Source organism: Rhipicephalus microplus, chromosome 4, assembly GCF_043290135.1.
Source record: "Rhipicephalus microplus isolate Deutch F79 chromosome 4, USDA_Rmic, whole genome shotgun sequence".
NCBI lineage: Eukaryota > Metazoa > Arthropoda > Arachnida > Ixodida > Ixodidae > Rhipicephalus > Rhipicephalus microplus.
The window spans coordinates 75,391,700-75,406,315 of NC_134703.1; positions in this window are offsets into that span (position 1 = coordinate 75,391,700).

Consider the following 14,616-nt stretch of genomic DNA (forward strand, 5'->3'; position numbering starts at 1 on the left):
GAAGTTTTTCACTGAGTCCACGTCGGCGTATCGGCGTCCATATCCAGGCACTGTCACCGGGCTGGTACTCCACGAAGCTTTTACGAAGATTGTAACGGCGGCTTTCGGCCGCCTGCTGATTCTGGATACGCTGGCGGGTGAGTTGACGAGCTTCTTCCGCGTGTTTAAGGTAGACAGTGACGAGGAGGTTTTCTTCACCAGCAACGTTTGGCAGCATAACATCGAGCGTCTTTGTCGGGTTCCTTCCGCAGACCAACTTAAATGACGTCACCTGTGTCGTTTCTTGTACGGCGGGGTTTTATGCGAATACGAAAGGATGACATCCCACGTCTTGTGTTTGACGTCGACGTACATGGTCTGCATGTCAGCGATGGTCTTAAGGTGCTCAGTGAGAACATTAGTCTGTGGGTGGTACGCTGTTGTACGGCGGTGACTTGTCTGGCTGCATGCCAAAATTGCTTTGATTAGCTCAGCAGTAAATGCCGTACCTCTGACGGTGATGAGGACCTCTGGGGCACCATGACGCAGGACAAAGTTTTCGACCAAAAATTTGGCTACCTCCAATGCACTATCATTTGGAAGGGCTTTCGTCTCAGCGTAGTGGGTGAGGTAGCCAGTAGCTGCGATGATTAATTTGTTTCCGACAGATGACGTCGGGAACGGACCAAGTAAGTCCATACCGAGAGAGAGAGAGAGAGAGATAAAGATACAAGGAAAGGCAGGGAGGTTAACCAGACGCACATCCGGTTTGCTACCCTGCACTGGGGAAGAAATAAAGGGGAGAAAAGAGGTTGCAGAAAGATGAGAAGGTACACACAATCACGAGCACACTCGGGGAGCACACACAGTTTACAGGCGGTCGCTCAGGTTTGTTGACTTAAGGTAAAGTCCATACCGAATTGCTGGAACAAGCGGTGAGGTGGTTCAATGGGATGCAGAGGTCCTGCTAGCCTTGTCAGCGATATGTCTTGCGTCGCTGGCAGTCCCGGCATGTCCTCACGTAATGAGCGACGTCAGCGGCAAGGCGTGACCAGTAGTATTTCTCTTTTATTCTCGCGAGTGTGCGGGAAAAACTAAGGTGGCCAGCCACTGGGTCCTCATTCGGTACCTGCATAATTTTCGGTCGCATTTCCGAAGGCACGACGATAAGGTAGGTGGCTCGGGCAGGAGAGAAGTTCATCTTCAGGAGGACGTTGTTCTTCAAGAAAAGTCACACCAGTCCTCGCCTGAAGACTTTTGGGATGACAATAGTACGGCCCTCAAGATATTCCGCTAGCCCTCTCAGTTCCTGGTCGCCTCGCCGTCGCTCGGTGAAGTCGTCGGCACCTATCATTCTCAAGAAGTACTCATCATTGTGGTCATCCCGTGGTGGTGGATCGACTGGGGCTCGAGACAGGCAGTCGGCCTTGGAGTGTTTCCTTCCAGGCATGTACACGACGGTAATGTCGAATTCTTGGAGTCTTGGGCTCCACCATGCGAGACGACCTGAAGGGTCCTTCAAGTTAGCTAGCCAACACAAGGCGTGGTGGTCGCTCACAACTTTGAAAGGCCTGCCGTAGAGATAAGGGCAAAATTTTGACGCGAGGCAAAACCATTTTAACATTTTACGCTGTCTATGATCTCTACCAGTTATCTTTTCTGCATAATTTTAATGTTTGTCCTTCTCTTGCTCGGAATCGTTATTTTAGTCGTCATGCTCTTGCCGACTCAAATGAAGGAAAGAAGCTAGTGTTACATACCAAAATGTGGTTACTCGTAAGAATTCAAAGCTGCAAAGAAATATGACTTATATTTCAAATGTTTGTTGTTCTTGTTATCAATTATAAAAAAACGTTTGTATAAATATTTTATACAAACGTATGGGACACCTGCCAATGAAATGTACTGGGCGACTGCCGATAACACGATAGAAGCCGATAAATATAGGGCCGCATTAAAGACAGAAGTTTGAATAGGGTGATGTAAAAAAACAGACGTAGGTAGAAAGACCGAAACTTGATCAAAAAAAGAAATACAAATTGTGAATTGATTTACCACTACGACTGAGCTCTTTCACTCATATTTTTTATAGTTAAAGCCTCCTTCTTACGAACCAAGCTGGAAGGGTGATAAAATTGACCTTCATGTCGGGGAGCAGTGCAGTTTTCTGTTGGTTTTTCATTCTTTTATGGAGTGAATTCATAACATTTATAGGTACAGCTCTTAAATAAACGATGTTGAGAAGAAGGTGGAATGCAGGAAAGATGCTCAAACACGCACATGAATTGCGCGAACTGCGAAACTATGTGGAGCTAAGACAGGGAATTCGATAAGGCCCTGAGCACAAAGCTCTTTCTCAGTTTTCTTTTTTCTTAAAGCTTTTCAGCTTCAAAGATGTCAAACACAGAATTCTCCTTCAAACTTCTGAACTTGTCAGCCGGCATACCACTTTACACTTCCACCTATTATATTTATCTGAATTGTTCACACGTGTGCACGTCGGACCATTGTGTCCGGACACCATCGGAAAATGCAGCATCGGCGTGTGCAATAAATGGGAAAGACAGATAAATCACATTTTCAACTGAGTAGTCAGTGATAAATCATTAGAAAAAATTGACTTGTATTTTGGGGGGCCGTCAGCATTTTTGTCAAAAATATTTGACTTTTTATAATGGTTAAAGAACGCTCATGTAAACGGCAGACTTACAGCAATCAAAACTAAAGATAATAAGCAATTCGCATGTATTCTGTCGTGACTCCAAAAGCCTCGCTTGTAGCTTGCAGGAGAACTCCAGCACAGCGTCTTAATTCTAGATTTCAGATTTTAGATTTTTTTATTTGTACAAATACAAGAATGTGACATATGTTTAGTATACAAAAGGAGGTCCGAAAGTCGAAGGCTGTATTCTTAGGAAATGCTGCTGTTTCTTCATTTTGCATCTGTAGTAAATCTGAATTGGCTTCACTTTGCAACACAGTAAGACCAATCAGCGCCCACTTTTGCGACGAGCGATGAAAATCACGAGTTTCCGGCTCGAATTGACCGTTGACCGTTGTCGATACCAACGCGGTCGAATTATTGGGAGTTCTCAGCCATGGAAATACACAGGATGGGGCTGAGGTCAGTTAAAATAACTGTAATTTTGAATTCACAGAGTTCGAGTTCACGAGATTTTACTCCATTTAAGAGCAGCTAACAACAATGCATTGTTCGTTCTGGGGAATTGTGCATCAATACTTACGGTTAAAGTTCCCAGCCGTGGTGGTCAATGACTAAGGTACTCGGCTGCCGACCCGCTGGCCGCGGGATCGATTCCCGGCCACAACGGCTGCATTTTTGATGGAGGCGAAAATGCTGTAGGCCCGTGAGCTCACATTTGGGTGCACGTTAGAAAAACCAGAAGGTCAAAATTTTCGGAGCTCTCCACTATTGCGTCTCTTACGATCATGTGGTGGTTCTGGGACGTTAAACCTCACATATCAATCAATCAAGCGATTATCACGTAGTTAATTTTTAAAGACGATAGTCTATCTTGGGGAACTTCTACGCTAAAATATTGGTCTTTCTGTCGGTCTTTCTGTACATTTGTCTGTTTTTCCGCGGTAACGATACCTCAAACGGCCAACGCCATCTGCAGCGCCCACCAATAATGCTGAAGTTTAAGCGTTCGTACTTGTGCGTTTGTCAAATAAAAAACCAAGTATTGCGCATATCTCTGGCATTATTACAGCACGTCGATGTTTCATACGTGTATCTTTATACTATAGAAGGTACACATAAGTAATTTTAAGGACCGTTGCGTTTAGCACGCTGCGCTGACAGTGCAACGCGATGCTCAAAAAGGCAAGTGTTTCCAAGGCTTTGCTAAGACGACACGGTGGTGGCACCTGCCCGTTGCTTTGCGTTCTACACATTATCGCCTCCGAGACAGGCGTGCATCTTTCCCAGCGGGCGCACACGCCTTCCTTCGTTTTCGAAAATAATGGCCAGATGGCACTCGTGTATAGCGTGCCTCATTCGCCTTCGCTGCACGTATCGAGACTCTCTGACGCAACGCTTCCAGAATACAATTCACCAATTTTCTCACGCAGAACATCAAATAAACGTTTTGGTCACTCTCTCCACACGCAAGACTATCGTCTTTACGACATTTGCAGTGAAACATGCAGATACGGGGCCAATATTTTTCTTCTATTTTTTTTCATTAGGCCAGAATTTCACCGTCTACAAGTGACACGCAGTTTTGCCAAGGACACTTCTATTTACTGATATCCTTCCGAATGCTTTCCAGTGAATCTGTAAACAAGGTGCACGCAACACAAATAGCAGAGGTCTTGATGAAATCTATACGTGCAACAAATTCTGGAGGAGTGTTGTTCAAATCATGCATTTATGGACGTGCTGGATGCATGTTCAGATCCCAGGACGAACGATCCAAAAATATGAGCGTTAAAAAGAACATCGTACCGAAACGAAGTATTTTCTCATTCGCTGCGGGCTCACGTTTTCCACGAGAAAGCACCGATGGCTAATTCCTGTTACATTGCTATAAATTTAGCGCGATAATTTGAAAGGAACTTTCTTGTGATGTCGCCAGCGAGACGGGCTGTTTTGTGACAATATAAAGGGCCTGCTTCCACGCAATAAACATTAGAACTTGCAACACGTGGGCTAGGGCATTACGCCTTACGTTATTTATCCAGCGTGTAAGCCTTTGCCCACATTTAAGGACACTCGCATGTATCGTTGTTTCACCGCTTAGTGTCGCGCACGATCAAGTTAGATGACCCGCAAACACCCCTTTTTAAATGTGTAATGAAACAGCGCAATCGAGGGGGGTTGGTCAAGTACATGAAAGAGACCCGACGCGCGCGTATAGTAAAAAATCCTTTCTCGCAAGACTTATGGGGGTCGTTTGGGCCGATACACAGCCACGCTTCACTTGTTACTGCGAGTGTTTACGAAGACACTCGCGAAAAAAGCTTCTTCACGTAAGCTTCATCATTGAACTTACGTAAAGCGGACGAGGCGGTCGTTAGCGCCACCTTATTATACGCCCCCTATCGTCAGCATGCTTTTGTAATGCAAATTCCACTTACTTCGTATATGGCAGATACCCACGCGGGCACAATATTTTTCAGTGCGAGGCATGCCTGTGTGCTTTCATATACATTGAATCTTCTAATTATTTTTCATTTATTTTGCTAATATTGTGTGTTCTCTCGTTTTTCGCTCGTTTCTAGTGATTATCCTGTAATGTGCAGACTTCAGGTGCCTTTCAGCAATATTGCTTTCTATTCTTTCGAACAAACACACAACTCCAGAAGCCCTGCCCCAAATGACCCGTACTGCCCAGAAAAAAAAACAAAGTTTTACTAGCGAAAATATTTTACTCTCTGAAACTTGAGCTTTCTGCAGCGTCATGTTTATGAGAGACGTTTTCGGAATACTTTCGTTTCTTTTGTTTTTTCTTCAAAAACATGGGATTCTCAAGTGCTCCACTCTAACAAGACTTGAGGCAGCTTCACACTGTTGGAGGCAAACCTGAGGCAAGAGCGGAGTTGCGCGGGCTACTTTGTCTTCCATTATTTTTCCATTTCTTTCTCTCTGCCTTTTTTTTGTTAGTTGGTGTGTCTCCTTTTCGCCACTGATTCTTTTTACTCATGTCTTTCTCTCTGTGTCTTCTTGTCTGGGCCTTTAGCTTTCACGTCTTTGTGTCCTTTTCTCTCCTCCTCTCTTTTATTACAATTGCAACCTAAATGAACACTACAAGCACCCTTTCGCTGCCCTTGACAATGATTTCGGACAGTAATTAAGAAGGTAAAGTTGTTAGTTTTCTTAATATTAAAATTATACGGTTACGTACAGTGGGAAAATTGAAATCATTACTGGGAAAAACCTATTGTCGCTTTGAGATTTCGAGAAGGCGGCTTCTAGCAATGTTTGCGTAGTAATAAGATTTACCGAAATTCAGCAGCGATACCGAAATGTAAAGGCAGAAAAGCACCTTTAGGTATTGAAATTTCTGTATTTTGCATATATATATATATATATATATATATATATATATATATATATATATATATATATATATATATATATATATAAACATACGTAAACTTTAATGAAAGTCTCCCCCCCCCTCCCTAAAAAAAAAGGCTGCTGTGGCTGTGTTACTGACGCATGGATATCATCGGCCCGTATAACCTGCACTTCGTGGTAGAGAAACTGGCATCTCTGCTCGAACGCGAGCTTTGACAATACATGCAGCACGGAGGTTGACTTCTACACGACAACGCTCTTTGCGTGTCTTGTGAGCACTCGCTATGCGCACAACTATTCAGTTTATACAAAGATGTCGAACCACCTTCCCACGCATGATTCAGAGCAAAGCGGGACAGGTATACTGCTGCCTGATGGCTTCACATGAAATGGTTTCCCCCAATTCGTACGATCTGAATAGAGGTGCGAGGAAGGGCTAGTTGGTATCGCATAATGTTAAAACAGCGAGCCATCGATCGCGTGAACAAAAAAGAAAACCACTAGGCCTGCGTGGAACGTGCTGCACAGTAACAGCGAAAGCTGCCGCTGCAAAAGCGTCCTGTCGAGCTCCTTTATTAAACATTCTTTGGGATCCCCGCCATGGCGGTCTAGTGGCTAAGGTACTCGGCTGCTGACTCGCAGGTCGTGGGATCGAATCCTGGCTGCGGCGACTGCATTTTCGATGCAAGCGGAAATGCTGTAGGCCCGTGTGCTCATATTTGGGTGCACGTTAAAGAATCCCAGGTGGCTAAAATTTCCGGAGCCCTCCACTACGCCGTCTCTCATAATCATATGGTGGTTTTGGGACATAAACTCCACATATATCGATCAACATTCTTTGGGTAACTGCTACAATAACACGTGAAGGGTACCCACTGCGCCATAAATCAAAATTGTTATGTAGAGGGGAAGAATTCACCATGTCATTCTTTGGCTAAGCGTGGTACCCGCTACGCACACGCAAATAAATTTTCTGCATTTTTTTACTGACTCACGACAATGAAGAATTATGGATCAGGCTTTCGTAATGAGTAGGAGCATTTGACGACCCACTCCTAAGCCAATTTGCATTGTATGCTGCCGTGTTGGTGCTTTGGTGTTCTACAAGGCTAAATTACTCCTACTAACGCGACATCTTTTCTCACAAGAAGCTTGCATAGAGTCAGTTCACAACGTAGTGTCACGCACTGGTGGCCTCAGTGGTAGAATGCTAGGCTAGCATGCAGGAGACCCGGGTATGAATGCGCGTGTGTAATTTGGCGTTTATTATATACTTAGTGGTTTTATGATTACGTGCGATAGTCGTTATGGACACATGCGGCGGTGGACAACTATAGCGCACGTGACCCTTATTTAGATCTCATAAGTGCTTTCACTGCAAAATAGCCAGGCCGTTTAGAATCCCCGGCACTTATTATTCCTGCGTATAGTATAGTTCAATCGTTATTTATTCAGCGTTTGTTTTAGCACCCTAGTGCTTGTACTGGTATGGTCGTTATATCATTTGACACGCACTTTTTTGTGTTTTTTGAAAAAAAAAAAGATTTTGGGTGCGTGAGACCGCGCATACAAGGTAATGCAACGAATGCACTCAATCTATTAAGACACGAGTGTGACTCACCGCCTGTGATGTTAAGCACATGACTGCCGTTTTGTCGATAGCATGAGTGACATTTCTCTCCTTCTATCTCTCTTTCTCTATCTTTCTATCTTTTTCTCTCTCTCTCACTTTTATTCCCCTTACTCCCTCCCCAGTGCAAGGTAGCCTACCAGGCTCAGCCATGGTTAAACTCTCTGCCTTTCTTTAATGTTTATTCTTTCTCTTCAATAATGATATTTAAAAGTTATTGCTTGCGCATCGTGTGTATTTGGCGCTTCAAGTTTAAGATAGCACGATCTGCCAGATATTCCTTTATTACATTTGGGATGGCTACAGTGCTACCGCATTGTTGCCAATTAAAATATTTGATATCTTGAAGAGATTGGCGAGCCTTTCTTTCTTTACCAATTTGTTTCTTTTCTCCTAAGTTTTTTCTTCTTTCTTCTTTATTTCTGCCTCTTTCTCCTTACCTCTTCTTTCTTCTTTATTTATGTCTCTTTTTCCAGCTTTATTTTTTATTTTTTTGTTCTTCTGCCTTCTTTTTCTCTCTCTTATTGTTTCTTTCTTTCTTTCAGAACTTACACCAACCCTCGCGCCATTCGGAAGACGTGGGCCAAGAAACCTTCACCAATTCATCAGCTTACTGCTTCAACGAAGTGGGCGAGTCGTGGCCGCAACCAATTTCGTTCGCTCAAACCGTGATTGAAAAGAGCATGATTATGGCACAAGAATGCGCAAGTCACATGGTTTTTTTAGTACTTGTCTCAATTTCTATGGAGCTGGGAAGAAATGGTGTATGTGTGTGTGAAAACCTTCATTGTTGGGATTTAACATACAAAAATCACGATTTTATTAGGAGAAACGCCACAGTGGAGCGCTCCAGAAGTTTTGACCCTCTAGTAAGTACACATCTCTAAAGCTTGTTCGCCACCACACAACATGCAGTCAGCGAGACTGAGATTTGATCCCGCGACTACGGGTAAAAAGTCGAGCACCGTGTCCACTGGATCTCCGTGGCCGGCACGTGAGACTTTCTTTATCGCAAATATATAATATTTCTTGTGACAGTTTAACATCCCAAAAGCACCATATGATTATGAGAGACAGAGGCCTTAATAGAGGGCTCCGCAAATTTTCGCTACGTGTGATTTTTTAACGGGCACCTACATCTAAGCACACGGGCTTCAAGCATTTTTGTCCGCAGTCATCGCAAAGAATGCAATGGTGGTTTCGTAAAACGCTCTCGAAGTTTAAAACACAATTTCTTGCCCAAAATCAATAGTTAGCAAGTTACTTTAATAACCCTAATTAACAAGTAATTAAATAAAAAAATGTCCGTAGTGTCCAAGGTGACTACCTTGGTGGTATAACTACCTTGCGCACTACAGACATGCAACTCGCCTCCTCTAATGTTACGAGACATGCAACTTACTCGCCTACCCCTAATAATCTATTTTTAAGAATTGTCTGAAGATAGCTGGGACACCAGGTATACAAAAGCCTCAAAAATAATTCAGAAAAATATAATCACAAGGGCGGATTGAAACTTGTGACGCCTTCAGCCTCATTGAGCAGCATTATACACCTCGGCCACGGAGCTTACGTTTTATGAGGAGTAACAGTGAATGCACGAGACCGCCAGCTCTAAAATTAAACCCATCCATTTTTTTTCTACAACGGACTGGGGGGGGGGGGGTAGGGGACGTCAACCAAGATCAGGGGCTTTTTAGCGTGTTCTTTGCATCACCAGTAAAATGTCGCTAAGGGTTCGCTAAGGGCGTCACCCTCTGCATGTCAATATTATTATCATACTGGCACGAAAGGATGGCTGCAGGTGAGCCGCATGTATTGCGGGTCGGGTCCAGATCCCGTTATCACAGGCGCAACTAAGCTAAGTCATAGATCTAAGCCACCTGCCCAACCACGAGCTGAGCCTACGCTATGCCTCAGGGAGTTAGACTCGTGGTGGCACTGTTCAAAGGATCCACTCGCTAAAGTTACACGCAACCTTAAACTTAGGTTGAATTCTGAATATATAGCGAGTGATGTTCGATGAACAACGCCCCAACACCTCGCTGGCGTGTCATGATAGGGGGCTCACCTATTTGATGCCGAAGAAGAAGCTCACAGTAATCCTCCAACATCAGGATTTCTGGTTGCAGCTCCAGAAGTCCAGGTAAAGTCCACAAGTAAAGTGCACACACACAAAAAGAATGAAACGTGACTCGTACGTACTACCATTATCGCACGCCCCGTGTCTGACGCAAACCATTTCATCTGGCGCCAAAGAACTGCCGTCCACCGAATGCGCAGCGCGACCGGCAGCTAGTGCAATAAGAAAAACTGGAGGCGGGCAGCCCGCGTGTAACATGTTTTACCGGCATTTTCCGACATTCGCGCATGCGCCGTTGCAGCCACATCTCGTAGCACCATTACGTCTAAAAATCGTTCTTCGCTGTCTTATCCGCGAGATCTGCGCCTGGCGCGCGCTTTGGGGCAAAGATATCAAGGAAAACTGGTACAAGCGAGAGCAAAAGTGCGCAGACCAAGGGATCGCGTGACCGAAGGCATCGACACGCTAGCTACCGACGAGACGCCTGCTCCGGAGCGTATGCGCGTGCCGTTGTATCAGGTGGCCTCTCATGTCACACTCTCCGACGAGCTAGTAGCCAAAACAACACCTGGGTGTCGCTTTCTTTGCTCCATCAAATTGGCGCCATTTTGTTTAACGTTAGGCTGCGACATGACAGTTCCAGCGCCGGCATTGCGTATTTATTTATGTCAGTTCATTCATAACTAATCGTAGCCAGCCTCGCGAAATCTGATGAAGCCAAGCACAAAAACCTAAATTTTCTTCGCTCAGCTTGCCTTTGTCGAAATAGGCAAAGTTGAACTTAAATGAGCCTAGTTAAGTGAATGTAAGTGTAGCCGAATCCAATCCAGCTTAGTTGGGCGCGGTATCATTTCACAAATTCAGACGTAAGTGAGCTTAAGCCCAGTCCAAGTTTCTGTTTTTATGTTAAGCGCAGTTAGGCTTCGATGGGCCCTGATGGGACGAAAAAAAGTACACGTGCAGCCAAATGCAATTATGCATAGTTATTAAGCTATCATTTCATTAGGTCGAGCAAATTTAGCCCAAGAGTTGGTTATGTTGGGCTAGTTGGTACATAATAGGCTGAAACACGTGGCGCAAGGTCGCCAAAGAAAAGAACGAGAAGAGACAGAAAGAGCGCCACCGTCAATATATAGGCTCTTGGAGGACATGCGCAGACCATTTCATTCACCGCACGTGCAGGCATGAACATTTTGATGATGTAATAAACGATTATTTTAATTATGATATCTAGGAACCAGCAACAAACAGATATGCCTGATGTAAAGACGTCGAAAAAAACCAAGCACACCCAAGTCTGCGCGAAAAAAATGCGAGGAAAAAAACAGCTAAAAGGACTGACAGACACTTTGTAGCAACCACCTAAAGTATATCTAGACCCAACAGTTGGAATTCACTATTATGCAACAGAACTGAAGGCACGCTGACGCACGAGTCACCTTTCTTCATTATGTGAAAGGATTCGAGTAACTCCCGCGCCAGCGCATCCCGGCTCTCTGCAAGCAGTCGCGTGCGATCGAACTGCGGCGTGCAGCCACATTTCGATGAGTTTTAGCTGGTTAACCATTGGTGCGGAGTGCTTCTGCGGTGATATTTTTTATTAGCACCTATCTTGATGTTTAGAGTACAGAATAGTCTAGTTTTGCGCTCACAACCAACGATGCCGACACCGTGCTTTCGGCGAAGTGAGTTCGCAATCGTGTCTACAAGCCACAATTTTATTCACGCGTAATTAAGGGAGGAATGGTGGCAAAAATAAATACAGGTACCACAAAAATCGGTGCCTTATAATAAAATAAAACCATATTTATTTTTACAATCAGATAAGAATGCTGTTAACAAATATAGCAGAGCTTAAGATCTTTACGCCTGATCCTTGAACACCCAATAATAGTAGGCAACACACAGCCACATGAACGTTCGGGCAAAGGCTTTCAAATGCATAGAACATGCGCGGAAATTTCTGGCATGCTGAGCCGCTTGGAAAGAGACATCAATTTGATGGTAGTCTACCTTCCTTGACCTTTCATGCAAACTTTCATTGAATGTTCGTTCGTTCTGTCCTACAACTGTGGCTTACTTGTTTTCTTCGCTTTTAATTGGCTTCTTTCCTGAATGGCAATCTTCTTCTAAGTCAAATTTTACGCAGACAATTTCTTTATTAACTGCTACCGGTATATGTTTGGTTTAATGTATTTTTAATTCATGTATTAAGACTTTTGATCTATGCTTGTAATATGTTCATTGCGCTCTTTTTTGCCAACACCAGAACCTGCAGTATGTTTGAAAAAGTTTGTGATTTCTATCTTTGTTAATGTTGTGTGTCTTCACGAAATTGCGTGCTCTGCTGCCACCACCGCTTGTGCCTCATGTGTTTAAGGGGGCTGAAAATGTAGTTAAGCCATTTGTCATCTTGATTCTCACCCCCTCCATCAACTTTATATTGGTGGAAATAAAACGTCTCAATAATAATAATAATAATAATAATAATAATAATAATAATAATAATAATAATAATAATAATAATAATAATAATAATAATAATAATAATAATAATAATAATAATAATATAATAATAATAATAATAATAATAATAATAATAATAATAATAATAATAATATTATTGTTATTATTATTATTATTATTATTATTATTATTATTATTATTATTATTCACGGCGCGAAGTTGATCATGTGACCTTACACCAAATGTAGTGAATAGCTTTGTTAATGCCCGTGTTAATTACGATAATCGTGATCGTGATGATGAATTTGGCTCGGCCCATTGTTATGAATTTTCAGCTTTCAACACCTTCACTCTTTTAAACTATTCACACAGCGTAACAGCTCATTCGATTATACGCTACTGACACACAATGCTACATTGTTTGAACGAGCCTTCTTGTACTACATGAAGAATACATCAAGCTTCATCTAAATTGTATCGGAATGTGTCTAAATAATCTGAAACCGCAACGTATCGAAGTTTTAAAAGGTACAGAATATCATTTTTGGGCGAAAATGTGCCAACAATCAATTTTATAAAAATCTGCATTGCCATCTCAAACAGAAAAAAAAAAGGTTTTCAAATGCTATATCACTTTGGAGAGTGCTTGCGACAAACAATCGCTTCTAAAGTATACAAGGCAAATTCTTTTCTTCTGGAAAGTCCGTCGGAGCATGTTTGTTTAATCATCCAGTAATTCGGCATCAAGATCTTCACTAGCATGCAGATTCGATACTCACTCGAAAAGCAATTTCAATCAGGATATCGGCCACGGCTATCCGCCCGTCGGAATATCCAAGCTTTTACTTCCCTAAAAATTAGTTAGTGCCGCGCCATTCGATCATGACGCAATTCGGGATCGCACTTTCAATGGTAAGCATATGCGATATAGGCACCGGGAAAGGGATTTGAACAAAACTATTGATCAGCATACCCGCCTACAAACGGATCGGCACATGGTATGGGTGCCTTCCTGTCTGCCTCCCTGCTTGTATTTTCTTCTTTTATTTATTTATTTATTTATTTATATTGTCACTTTTTTATGTCTTTCTTCTTGTTTGTTTTTATTCGATTATTTATTTATATATATATTTTTTAATGCAAAAGATGTATATAAATACATGAGAAACAATAAAAAAGAAAACCGTCCGGCAGCAGCTTCACCAGCGGTCTCCATTAGCTGTGTTATGAGTTACGTCATTCACAGCGTCGTACTCAAGCACGTGTATCCTTCACTCCGTTGTGAGTTGGCTCGCCATGTCTAACGCCTGCAACAGCGTGCCATTGCGGCATGAATGTGATGATGGCGAGAGTGCATTTGCGGGGGCAGACGCCCGCTTTCGGCAGGAGTTTCTTAAGTGGCCATTCGGTTTCGGCTACAACATCTTTGGCCACCAGTGGTTCGAGAACAACCACTGTCATTAACGCATTGTGAAACGCACTTCACCGCTCATCACACTTTTTTATGACCATGGTCATGCGAGGCACAATGTGGGGCACATGAAATAAACACTGTGGTAAACCCAAGCCAAACGTATGTCTAACATCTTTAAGAAGCACGAACATGTAACCAATAAACATGAAAACCTTCAGTGCAGTGTCGGGTTGAACCAGTTCCACCTAAATTATGAGGCCTGCATACTGACGCCATGACGTCACTCAGTTTGCCCGAGCGAGCACGCAGACGGGAGTCTCTGAATCCATTGCCACAATCATCTCCCGTTGAAAGATAAAGCGTTCGTGGCAAGTTTTACGTACCTAACAGTTTTATTCTGCCTTTTGAGTAAAAAAAAAAGCGCTGGTTTATAAAGTATGGCGCTTTAAAGCATTTGGAGATTCACCTGTGAGCCATTTCTCACATGAAAAAGCCTAAGATTGCCGCTATAGAACGTGTTGTCAATCTATGAGAGCAAACTTTGATGGACCAGCAAATTGACAAAATATACGGCAAATTTTATTCATTATTTATTTATTTACACGCGCATATATAAACACACTCTCTAGAGCACGCATAGAAGCTGTTCCTAACTCATTTGCAAAGTTTCTGCAGTTTATTTGTACTCTTTCCAACATCTGTCTTCATAGACACGTAGTTATTGAAGAGTGTGTTTGCTGGTGCCACAAGCATGATATTCGGCACAATATCAGGGGATGACCATTGCAAGCGAAAAAAAAAATCTTTCGTTTCACAAAAATATCTTGTGACCGAGACACGAAGCAGCGTTTTCTTTTTTTTTTTTTTGAATGACCCCCATCGCAGTGGTGCGTAGTTGGTCATATAGCTTAGGGACTGGGAAAAGTGTTAGTACTGGGTCTATATTAGACCACGTAGCTTCCACGGGTGCATCTACCAAACTGCCGGCTCTTGGATTG